Genomic DNA, 11,610 nt, shown 5'->3' on the forward strand with positions numbered 1-11,610 from the left:
TTTTAAATTGTGCTCGCATTCAGTTTGCTAAATATTGGTGCCTGTTTCAGCAGTTCTAAACATACAGCCAGGGGGAACGATCCAGGGACTGAACTTCACCCAGTTCCACAAAATTGGGCTACTTCCCGGCTCAGTGATCGATAAGCACCCTTGGAATGTTGTTGCAACAAATCATAGGCGTTTGATGGGTACTGGTGGTACAGGTGAACAAGACAGGTTCTATCCCCACAGCGACTGAAGCGACAGCCTTGTGGTCCTCCCGCCTTCCTTGGCCCAAGTTCCCTTTGGGATCATTGATTATCCCCTCCCAACCCATCCCCTTCATCTGTCTCATGTCAACTTCAGGATGAGCCCAGAGCTTATTCCTGTTCTGCCTTTCAAAGGAAATGGGCTGCTGCATCACACACATCTTTGTGGAAACTGGTTTATTTCTACTTCTCCCATGATGACTGGCTAGCTAGTCCTAATGAGTGAAAATTGCAAACACCATGCCTCCATTGGGCGCAGCTTTTTAATCTGTTTTCTTTCATATAAATGTATCTACTCTGTCCTATTAGCTAGATCAAGGCAGGCAGAATGGAACTCTTCCTCCAATTTTAATGTTTCTGTGTTTCTTTGTCAGTAGTAGGCTTTGAACTCAGGATCGATCTCATGCTTTTCTTTTTTTAAACCTCTATCCTTATAAACCTCTTCTATTTTTTTTAACCACTCTTGTAAATATTGCTCAGCTCTTGGTTTCTTGGAGTGATGTAAAACAACATATGGGGTCAAGAGAAGAGGTTTGTTAGCTCATTGTCAGGGCTGTGTACCCCTCTCCCTGCCCCTTGTCTGGAAACTCACTGGAGTCTTTCTTGCCTCTTTGAAGCCTGAAGTGACAACCAGCAGACATGCTAGCCAGTAGCTTGATCCCTCTGGTTTCTCTGCCGTCACTGGGAATTCCTGTGTTCCTTGTCCTTTCCTTCTCCTTATAAGGACACCTGCCATCCTGGACAGGACTTAGCTTATTCCGCTGTGACCTCATTTCAGCTCCTAGCTTCGTAAATGACACTATTTTCAGCTAGAAATCAAGTTCTGAGGCAGAGAAGGTCTTCATCATATATGTTAAGAGGATTCAAGTCAGTCCATGATGCCTTAGGAACCTATGTTTTGTCTGTAATATTTTTTGGTTGTTTATATCACCTTAAGGAATAATATTTTCCTCAGTCTCATGAAGGTATCTGTGTTTTTTTTCACTCTGCATCTTATAATTTGCTTCTTTTAAACAGAGGCTAATAAAACAAGGGCCAGTGTTGACATTTGGAAAATTTACCATCTTTCTTTGGACAGGTGACCCTGGTATATATTACTCTGACATTTCCTTCACAGCTCCCACATACATAAACTCAGGAGTGAGAGGGTGTAATTTCAGAATGCTGTATTAATTACTTTCCCCAAAGGCACCTGCTGGAGGTGAAAACCAAGGTATAAAGTATTTCTGGTTCAGAATTTCAAAACCAAACCATTATTTCTATCTGGGGAGAAAAGTTTTCCTAATTGTTTGCCATTTCTCTTAAAGCAGATTTCAGAAACTATAGCTTTCAAGGAGGAAGAAAGGGGAAAATAACTATGATAGACTTCACTTGAATTTTCTGAGTTGGAACAGAATACTGATGATTTGGTTAGATTTTGAGGAAGCAATTTTCTAATTACCAAATTGGTATATTACATGCCTGTAATACTAGCTACTCAGAAGGAAGAGAACTGAGGATTGTTGTTTGAAGCTTCCTATACAGTCTATGAGACACTACAGAAACAAATGTAAAAGCCAGAAATGGAGCCTGACCCAAGTTGTAGGCTACTAACCTTGAGCAAAAGAAGCTCAAGGACAGTGAATGCCCAGGCCCTGAGTTGAAGCCCCAGGACTGATGCATGTGCCACACACACACACACATACACACACACATTAGGCATATATTGATTAATGGAATAGTCTATGCAAAGAATAAAGGTTCACCAGAAAGTGTTGTTTTATGTGGGAGAGCTGGAAAGTCTAGATGATTAAGTAATAAAAACATATGTTTAGGTAACAAAATTATGAAGTAAGTGTTTAGTCTAATAGGGGCAGGGGATCAGGAAAGCTAGGTTGTCAGTCTCAATAAACTGAAGTCAATGGATAATCTATATAAATGGTGGATCAAAGCAGCTCAAGACATTTTCTAAAGTGATTCATAAAGATAAACCCATGAAAAACCAGCCGAAAAGATTGCGTTCATCTCTGGGAGCCAAGAGACAGGAAGAGGAAATAAATAGACTATTGTTTGTTTGCTTTGTTATTCAATTATACTCAGCTTTTAAAACATGTCCCATTTTGTTTAAATTCTAAAAAAAAAATTAAAAATATTGCATAAGCACTCTGAAAGAAAATGAAGAGAAATATCTACAACTACCAGAAGGTGGCACTAGTCAATCTCAAAAAAGGGAAATGTCTTAGGCTGCTTTCTCAGCCTTTTATACAGATTTATTTCCCTGCAATGACTTGTGTAGTCTTTTCCTTCCAAGAAATAAACTCAACTTGATTGATCTTTGCTGAAAAACCTGTTTATTTCTGCAGATTTTAGGAAACAACAAACTTCCATAGTACATTTGTGTAGTACATTTGCTGGATATGTTTCTTTTATGAACAGAGATGAATTCATTAAGCAAATTTTTTCCTCATAAATACTTACCTGCAAGGAAAACAAGCAGCTTTTCACAGAGATAGCTCTTTTTATCTGTCTACGTCTCCTGAGAATTCATTAGTATAATATTTCAAAAGCGTAAGTGTTGGTTGTAAGCATACAATTTGGAATCCCAGTAGATACTAATTATAAGGAATAGGCTCAGGGAGAGAATTGAATTTTCCTGGTCCCATCTCCACTAGAGACATAATTCTAGATTGTGAAGCCACACAAACAACTGAGTGTCCTGCCTACCTGTCTATTCAGACACCCCTGACATTGCTGTTCACACACCCATGCACATATTTCCTTACCTCACCTATTCTTGTTTAAAACTTGTGTTTCTGCTGGAAGTCATCTGGTGTTAGTTTTCCCTCCAGACCATTCTTGCCCTCTATATTGGTCCTTTTCTGTGGCTGAGGGGCAGTAGCAGGATTGCCTATATGCCTTTTTTTTTTTTTTTTTGAACATGCTAAAAACAGAGGGGTTACTGTTACATAAGTCAGGCAAAGAATATGTCACCTATTCCCTTGTTGTCTATGCCTTTTCTTTCTTTTCTTTCCCCTTTCTTTCTTTCTTTCTTTCTTTCTTTCTTTCTTTCTTTCTTTTTCTTTCTTTCTTCCTTTCTTCCTTCCTTCCTTCCTTCCTTCCTTCCTTCCTTCCTTCCTTCCTTCCTTCCTTCCTTCCTTCCTTCCTTCCTTCCTTCCTTCCTTCCTTTCTTTCTTTCTTTCTTTCTTTCTTTCTTTCTTTCTTTCTTTCTTTCTTTCTTTCTTTCTTTTTGTTGGTTGTGGGGCTTAAACTCTGGGTCTGGGCGCTGTCCCTCAGCTCTTCAGCTCAAGTGGTAGAGTGCTAGCCTTGAGCTGAAGGCTAGCACTCTACCACTTGAGCCACAGCACCACTTCCAGTTTACTGGTGGTTTATTGAGATAAGAATCTCAGGGACTTTCCTGTCTGGTCTGGCTTTAAACCTCGACCCTTAGATCTCAGTTCCTGAGTAGCGAGGATTATAGGCATGAGCCACAGAGGCCTGGCCTGTCTATGCCTTTTCTTTATCCATACTTGTGGGCTAGAATGTCCATATCGTCTCCAAATTTAAAAAATCTTGCTATTATTTTACTTGGTAGGTTTCCAATGCCTCTCTCCATTCCCTCCTTCCCTCCTTCTCTCATTACCTGGAGCTGTCTCAAGTTCAATGACACTATATCCAACCTTCACATGGAGCAAAATAATACACATAGAGAAGCATAAAAACAGAAAGGACCGTACAACTGAAAGTCATGTCAATACAGTGTTCACACAAAAAAATTATTTAGTAAGTACAGAAACCAAATAAAATAGAAACTAGTTGTTATTTTCTGATAAGGAATCATTTATCCATCAGTGGCAGAGGTATGAACAGACGCACAATCATGGGACATATATTTTAATTGAACATACAAATGGTTAATGGTGATGCAGGCACCAAGATATAGGTTGAAGGTATAGGAAACTTATCAAGTAAAATAATAACAAAATTTTCTAAATTTGGGGACAAAATGGACATTTAGGTATCAAAGGCATTTAGATGCTGAAGGTGAGTGACATGACCAGAATATCATCTCTCCATTACATCTTCTTCAAAGAAAATTGAAAGTTGTAGGAAAGAAGCACCAGTAATGCATAAATGTAGAAACTAAACACCAAGGAGGGCATAGACGGATGTATTTCAAAACTGGAAAGAAAATAACTAGTTTATTTGTAACTAGTTTATTATTTATAAATAACTAGTTATTTATAACCTAGTTTATTATATCCAGTAAAGTTATCTTTCAATATCAAAATATAGAACTTCCAACATAAATATAAAAGAATCCATGACCATAAAACCAGCATTAAAGAAGACATTTGAAGAGATCCTATACAGAGAAAAGGAGAAAAGATAAATAACAATCACAAAAGCATGGAGAAGCATAAGACTCGTCACTAGAAAACCTGACAAACATCCTTTCATGATGGAAAAAAACTCAGAAGAAATACAAAATAAAAGAACAATATATTAACAAAATAAAGACTATATACAACAAACCCAGAGTCAGTGTCAAACTGTATGGAGAAAAATGAAAGAATTTCCCCTAAAGTTAGGAACAAAAAGGGTACCCACACTTGCAACTCTTTTTGAAAAATATAATTTATAACTTTTATTTTTTAAATTTTATTGTAAAGGTTATATACAGAGGGGTTACAGTGTCAGCCCCTCCCTCATTCTCTCTGTTTTTCCCCCTCATGACTCCCCCAGCCCAAGTTATATAGTTCATTTCCATCATCGTGTCCAGTGGGTTTCACTGCTGAACTGGTTCACCTATTCTCCCATCATTTCTGTGCTTCCCCTCCCCCTCCCCAAGTCAGATAAACTTACATACAGCACAAGGGGTCCAAGATTCAAACACAGCAACAGAAGGGAATAGACCAAAGAAAAAAGGGAAGAAGGCGAGGAGGAGGAAGAGGAGGAAGAGGAGGAGGAGGAGGAGGAACCACAAACCACAATTTAAAAAAAGCCTCTTGCTTCCATTTCTTGAAGTTTGCTTTGATTAGCATCATGTTATATGACCATGTGTACATAGCTACTGTGTCCGAGCAATCCTGAGACCATCCTTGTTCTCACTGTGTGGATGGTTAGACTGCTGTTTAATTAGACATGTCCAGGTATAATTATTTGTCTTTTAAAACTCTTATTCAATATAAAAAAATTTAGCTAGTGTAATCAAAACCAGAATCAGCAATACAAAGGGATACAGAAAGGAAAGAAGAAAATAAAATCATTGCTGATTCCATGTGGCATGGTTCTATTCATAGAAAACCCTAAAGATCCCACTAAAGGGCTCTTAGAATTTATAACAATTTCATCAAAGTAGCCAAATACAAAAAGCAATGTACAAAAATCTACATGTCAATAATGAACACAAGGAGAAAGAAATCAGGAAAACAAACCCAACCTTGATATCCTAAAAATACATAGGAATAAATCCAATTAGGATGATGAAAGGCTTCTAAGATGAAAATTATAAAACACCGAAGAAAGAAATTGAAGACCTCACATGCTCACAAGTAGGTTAATATTATTAAAATAGCTAGACAGTTAAAGCAATATACAGGTTCAATGCAATTCTTACAATAAATACTATGTCATTCTTCAAAGAACTAGGAAATAATCCAAAAATTATATGAGAACAACCCAATGAATAATATAATCTTGCCAAAAAATGCTAAATGCATCACAATATCTGCTTTCAAAATATACTAGAGACATAGACATAAAAACACTATGGTATGAACACAAACACAGACACATAGCTCAACAGAACAGAAGACCCAGAAATAAGCCCACACATTTATAGTCAATTGAAAAAGGTACCAAAAATATATATTGGAGGAAGGATGGCCTCTTTGACAAATAGATCTAGGAAAACTTGATAGACACGTGAAAAATTGAAATTAGCAAGCTGGGCATTGGTGGCTCATATCTATAATCCTAGTTACTCAGGAGGCTTTGATCTGAGGATTACAATTCAAAGCCAGATGGGGTAGGAAAGTCCATGAGACTCTTACTTCCAGTTTACCACCAGGAAACTGGAAATAATGCTGTGGCTCAAAGTGGTAGAGCACTAGCCATAAGCAAAAGAGCTCAGACACAGCTCCCAGGCCCAGAGTTTAACCTGACTAAAAATAAATAAATAATTGAAATTAGAGTCCTTTAAATACCTCAATGTAAAACTTGAAACCTTGGAAGTACTAGAGGAAAACACTTCAAGGTATTGGCACTGGAGATGATTTCCTGAATCAGACACCAATAAATCAGGAAATGGAACCAAGAATTGCCATATGAGACTACAGCAAGTTTTAAAAGTTCCTGCACCATGAAAGAACTCAGCAGCAGAGCAAAAAGATCTCAAAATGTAACAACAAGTTATCCAATAAAAAAAGAGGGCAAATAAATTAAGTAGGCATTTTTCAAAGTACTACTAATGGACCACAAATATAGGAAAAATGTTCAATATTTTTAGCCAGCACCCCAGTTAGAATAGTATAAAATGTTTTTGATATGCAGATGCCATGTGGGGGCAAAGTATCCCTAAATGTTGTTGATGAGAAAATAAATTAGTCTGGGGCTGGGAAGGTGGCTCAGTGGTAGAATGCTTGCCTTGCATGCATGAGGCCCTGGGTTTGATTCCTCAGCACCACATAAGCAGAAAAAGCCAGAAGTGGCACTATGACTCAAGTGGTAGAGCGTTATCCTTGAGCTGAAGAGCTGAGGGACAGCGCCCAGACTCAGAGTTCAGGCCCCACAGCTGACAAAACAACAACAAATTAGTGCAGTCATAATATAAAAGACATGACATTTCCTTAGAAAGGGAAAGTAAGAGTACCATGTGAGCCAACCAGCTAGACCTGCTCCAGTGGTATTTCCCTCCTTTTTGTTTCTTTTGCTCAACAAAATTAAATATTTTTTTGTTGATGGAGGGCTCTGCTTCTCTAGATACATTGACTCATCACTGGAGGTCTTGGAAAGTTTTAGAAGTAGGGCTGAGTTGGTGGAAGTAGGAAGTAGGTCACAGCAGATCTGTCTTTGGGATTCTACATTGATCTATCCTTACCACAGGCTCAGAAAGAAAGGAGCTACATGACCATCCTTTCTCCTTTAAATTTCTCTCAACTACAGATTGTATCTCGTGGTGATGAGAAAACTGACCATCATGAATAAGGCTTGGTTTTAGAAATAGGTAGTTCCTGGGCCTCCATGTGGATATTCGATGTCCTTTTAGCAGTAACATTTTCAAGTTCCGCATGAATTATATAATGCTTCTGTCCCTTCAAGATTCCTAATTAATTTAGTCAGAGTCGAAGTCGTCTAAGACACTGCTTCTCAAAGACTGATCCACAGGCAGCTTACATAGACATCGAGAAGCTTCTTAGAAACCTCGAGCAACACCAAGACCCTCGGAAGCCAAAACTGTATTTTATTGAGTGGTTTGTGTGGACAATGAAAAGTGTAAGAAGCAATCATTTGGCCAGGTGGAGTGGTACATGCCTGTAATTGCCCTTCTACACTACAGTGAGACCCTATCTCAAAACAAAAGCAAGCAAGCAAACAAAGAAGCCCTCATCAACAAAAGGGTTTGAGCACCCATCAGAGCCCGGGAAGAGTTTCTGGCAGTGTGAGGGAACATGTCCTGCTTGGTGCTCATGAAGGAGGGTGTCCAGAGAAGCAAGAAGCACACTGTTTTATGTTACAGTTTTGTCATTGACGTCAGGGACTGCTGAGCTTCCTCCTAATACCACACCTGGAAGATGGTCAACGCGCAAGGTCCAGAAACGTGGCTGTTACCTGTAACCAAGAGGCCATTATTCCACCTCCTCTGATCCAGGAGGAGACAGTGGCAAATGATCTTGAGGTAAAAATATGCCCAGTCCTTCCTGCTTCTTAGGGATTTTAGCCTCCTACAAACATCCTCTCTCCCTTCTCTTTCTTTTCTCTATCTTTCTATACGAGACTATTGCTGGGCTACGTTCTTTCCTCTTCCTTTCCGCCTTCCTTGAATTTGGAATTCTTCGCATAGGATTGACCACTAGGATGATTGTCAAAGCCTAGCAAAGTGGCCAAGATATCTGGTAGAAGAGCGTTTCTGTGTCCTGGCTCCTCTCTTCATGCCAAAGGAGCTCTCCTGTCTGTCTCTATGGGGTGGGCCACATGCTGATGTGGAAGCAGCTGGTGCTGTCACTTCTGGCTGAGAAGTTAGGAAGAAATATGCTCTCCATTTTGCCAACAACGACAGCCTCCATCTTCTCTTCAAAATATGAGAGAAGAAGAAATTCATTTTTAAAGTACTCTGAGCTGAAAAACAAACACAAACATGAATGCACCATGCACGAAGCCTGGTAAATTGTACACCTTACTCCCTCAGAATTTATATTCTCTTGCTTCACATTTGATTTGAATCAGCATTTAATACCATTTCAAGGAAGGGATGTGAAGGGTAAACCAAAGGAGGAGGCTGCAATGCTTGATAAGAAATGTACGCATTATCCTGCCCATGTAATTGTAACCCCTCTGTACAGTATGTTCACAAATAAAATAAAATTAAATTAAAAAAAAAACAAAAACCCCCAAGGCTTAGAAAGTTTAAGAATCTAGTCTTCAAATTATAGGAAGTAAGAGCAGAGCAGAGATTGATGTGAGGAAATAGTTGATTATGAAAGGCATGAAGAAATTTGTGGGGGGAAGGGTGATAGAACTACATCATAATTATGTCTACAGGCTGAATGCACTTATCAAAATGCATACTAAACTGGCTAACAGTTTTTTTTCTTTTTTCTTTGCCAGTCCTGGAGCTCAAACTCAGGGCCTGTCTTTTGAGCTTCTTTTGCTCAAGGCTAACACTCTACCACTTGAGCCATAGCACACCACTTCCATTTTTTTTCTGTTTATGTGGTACTGAGGAATCGAACCCAGGGCTTCATGCATGTTAGGCAAGCACTCTACCACCAAGCCACATTCCTAGCCTATCCTGGCTAACATTTTATAATAATAAATTATATCTCAGTAAGCTTGACCTTAAATATCTTGCCTTTGTTCATAAAGGTAGCTCCTGTTCAGATGTCTGGACTCTGTGGCTAAGTTGCTTCTTACTTGAGGCCAGTGACTTGGGTCCATGTTTGCAACAGTGGCGCTTGGCCTAAGCCCACGGTCCACACAGGGCTATTACAACATGGGTCGTGTTGTTCACAACATGTATGTTTTATTGCCTTCTACTGTACTTACCAATGGATTCACCTTTCGAATTCAGTTCTTCACGCATGGTCTCCAAACCCATTGCACTTTGATATACTTGAAAGCCCAAACATTTTCTTTATAGTTTTAAGCTCTCTAGATCTTACACAGCAGTTGATCCAGAGAGAGCGACTATTTTCCTTCCCAAACAGCCCCAGGAAAGCTGAGGTTTGGATTTCAGCAAAACAGAACATTTCAGAGAGTGGTTAATGCCCAGCAAGGAACCAGGCACCCGTTAGAGTAACATTGTTGATACAGAGAATAAGTTATCTCTGAAATCACCCTTTAATAGAATTCATTAGCACCCCCAAATCAGAAATGTAAAATGATTTCTCCAAAGGCACGGGGGAAAGGAACTTAACAGATTGGTAGGTGCAGACCATGATGAACCATAAAGGAGTAGCGCATGGCCTTGCTCCTGCTCTGTCTCAGCCTTCTGTGCCCACTTTCCTCTTGTGGACAGGGAAATTCCTACTGAGAGCAAAGCAAAAGCCAGATTTTGAAGCAAGTGATAGCTAAAGTAGCTACGAGGAGTCAATTTGATAAATAAAGGCTGTTTTCTTAATTAAAATGTCTGCATGTATTTCTAGGTCATTTAATGTCACTGAAAGTTGTTACAGGTTAAAATAATCTAAACAAGTCTGGCACAGTGGCATTCATTTACAATCAGAGCACTTGGGAAAAGAGGGCAGAATGATAAGTTCTAAGCTGATCTTAGCTACATAGAGACCTCTTCTCAAAAAAGCTGAGAGCTGGAGATGTAGCTCAAAGGTAAAGGATTGTCTAGCTTTCCCAGGACCCTTTTATTAATGACAGGATAGGAAGGAAATATACCAAATGGTGAACTTTAAAAAAATCCAAGTAGAATTGCTATTTCCTTTGCATGTATTTTGGATGTCTGAGGCCAGGTCACCAAAACGAGTTCCTGAAATTTTCCAGAGTCTGGAAGATGATAGAATAAACATGAATGGAAAAAGAAGACTGAAATCCCTAAGTCTCAATGTCCTTGAGAGAAGACAATGGTATCCCCGATCAAAGATGATGACCCAGAGGATTCAAGGTCAGTGGCCGTCTGCTGCTGCTGAAGGTGCCCAGGTCACTGCAAGACAGAAAGCATGACTTAGGGGAAGGCAGGCTGGTTCTCCTCCAAGGTTCTCCTCCTACCTGAGAGCATGACCTTAACTAGCTTCACCTGCCAACAAGAGACACATGCTCACTGGCGTGTCTTAAACAGAGCTAGTGTCATAAACATTTTCCATTGAATTGTGCTCTGACATTGGGACTGTCTGGACGTTTTTTTAGGTTCTGATCCTAGCATGAGGTTTGAAATGTCAAGCCGTTGTGAAAACATCTTTCACAGCTTCCAGAGTGTAGCCAATGGGGCAAACAGCAACCCTTGCAAATTAAGTAAGGTAAGGGATTATTTTTAAATAGAAAAATCTTGCCTCACAAAACTTGTGTCACTGTGAAGACTGAGAAATCGCAAAGAACAATTTCTTATGGTTGCTCAATAACGGTAGGAAAGGTTAAATAGAAGGGACAAATTGCCTAACACGTACTCTCTAACACTCAAGTGTCAGTCATGTTAGATAATTATCTAAACTCAAGAAGTCCTAAAATGAAAAAGTTAAGTAGACATCTCCTGGAGCAAATACTATAACATATGTAAATATTAAAAGCAAATTTAGAAAACCAGGAAATCAGAGAATTCCTTTGATCACTGTATAGCAAAATTTGACAGCATAATTTATTCACATTGAGTATAGTAACAACACATGAGCCTAAGGGTAGGTCCACTTCACAATTTACTTGTCATCAACAATTCCCTTTTTCATAAAGAGTTATATAATTAAAAACAATTTCCATACAGGGAAATTTCCATACAGACTCAGCAAAACCCTAAAATAGCTAGAGCAGGTTTATTCCATAGGCATCTACCCCAAATCATATCCCAAGGACCAATAGCAATAGCTAGCAAGAAAACCTTATAAGTCCCATGGCCCTGCGTGCATTGTGAGGCCCATTGAAAACCATCTTCCTACTGCTATTCCTGCACCCAGAAAGAAGCAACATCCAATCTCCAAGCCCAAGCCTAGGTCAGTTACAGGCA

The sequence above is a fragment of the Dipodomys spectabilis genome, unplaced genomic scaffold (assembly GCF_019054845.1).
Source record: "Dipodomys spectabilis isolate Male_0828 unplaced genomic scaffold, ASM1905484v1 ptg000009l, whole genome shotgun sequence".
NCBI classification, from domain to species: domain Eukaryota; kingdom Metazoa; phylum Chordata; class Mammalia; order Rodentia; family Heteromyidae; genus Dipodomys; species Dipodomys spectabilis.